Below are 995 nucleotides of genomic sequence, written 5' to 3' on the forward strand. Positions count from 1 at the left end.
GCTCTTGTGCAGCAGGAGCTGTCAGCTGCAGCAAATCTCCTACGGGTCAGGGGATCCGAAGGGCTCCAATCGGCTTGTCCACAGGACACTTCAGACCTCCGGGACTTTACAGCTCTGAACAAGGAGTCTGACTTTGCAGGGAAAGCCCATTTTCTCATCCTTCCAAAAGTATCATTCCTCACTGCGGATCCTCAGCTATACCCAGTTAGGCCCAGCCGCGGCTTGGGCAGCTCGTCTGTCCTGGAAAACTGAAGGTCCGAGCCGATTCAGGGCTGTGGCCTGTTCTGTGGAGAACAAAACCTCCCAGAACTCATTTCTGATGACTGCCCAGGCACGTATTTTAAATTATTAGGACAGTTAGGCAGCAGGACAGAAGATCAATAGAGGCTCCATCTTTTTAACCTTCCAATGGAGACAGGAGCTGGGGAGAGAAGCATCTTTCTGCAGGCCCAAGAAAATTAGGAGTGAGCAGACCAACGCTGAGTTCCGTACGGGAGGTTGGACAAGGTGATTTAACGATCTCTGGCCTTAAAGCTCCCAGCCTAGGCTGAGGGAAGCAGCAGCAGAGTGTAGATTAGATGTTCATCTGGCATCTACCCAAGAGGAAAAGCGTTTACAGTTTGTTCTGTCCAGCACTCCATCTCCTCCAGGAGTTACTCCCGAGACTGAGGCTGGCGTGAACCCAGGACAGCTTTCACTAGCGCGGGTCTGGCTGCAGAGTCGTGGGAATGGTCAGAATCCGGCGAGTCAGGTTTATAGGCAAAGCCCTTTCAAAAAGATACTGAACACGCGCGACGTTTACCCTGCCAAAAGGAGGGGAAATGGGGTGCTTTGCTACCCACGCGCTTTCTCGGGGGCGTTTTGGCACCCTTGCCCCCGGGGCAGTAACTCCCCATGTGGTCCAGGGTAAGAGGTGGGCACCTCTGGAGGTGATTCAGCGTGTGAGGCACTGAGGTCATAGGCACTGCCTTTGGAGGTCTCCTGCCTCTCTCCGT

The 995-nt window shown here is 53.8% G+C and overlaps 1 protein-coding gene across 1 annotated transcript in view; it reads left to right on the top strand.

Moving 5' to 3' along the window:
- Nucleotides 1-995, top strand: part of PPCDC (phosphopantothenoylcysteine decarboxylase) — a 12,852-nt gene that overhangs the window by 11,297 nt on the left and 560 nt on the right. The gene's annotated exons all lie outside the window — the stretch shown is intronic.

This window comes from Buceros rhinoceros, unplaced genomic scaffold, assembly GCF_000710305.1.
Source record: "Buceros rhinoceros silvestris isolate BGI_N320 unplaced genomic scaffold, ASM71030v1 scaffold18299, whole genome shotgun sequence".
In the NCBI taxonomy this organism is placed as follows: Eukaryota; Metazoa; Chordata; class Aves; order Bucerotiformes; family Bucerotidae; genus Buceros; species Buceros rhinoceros.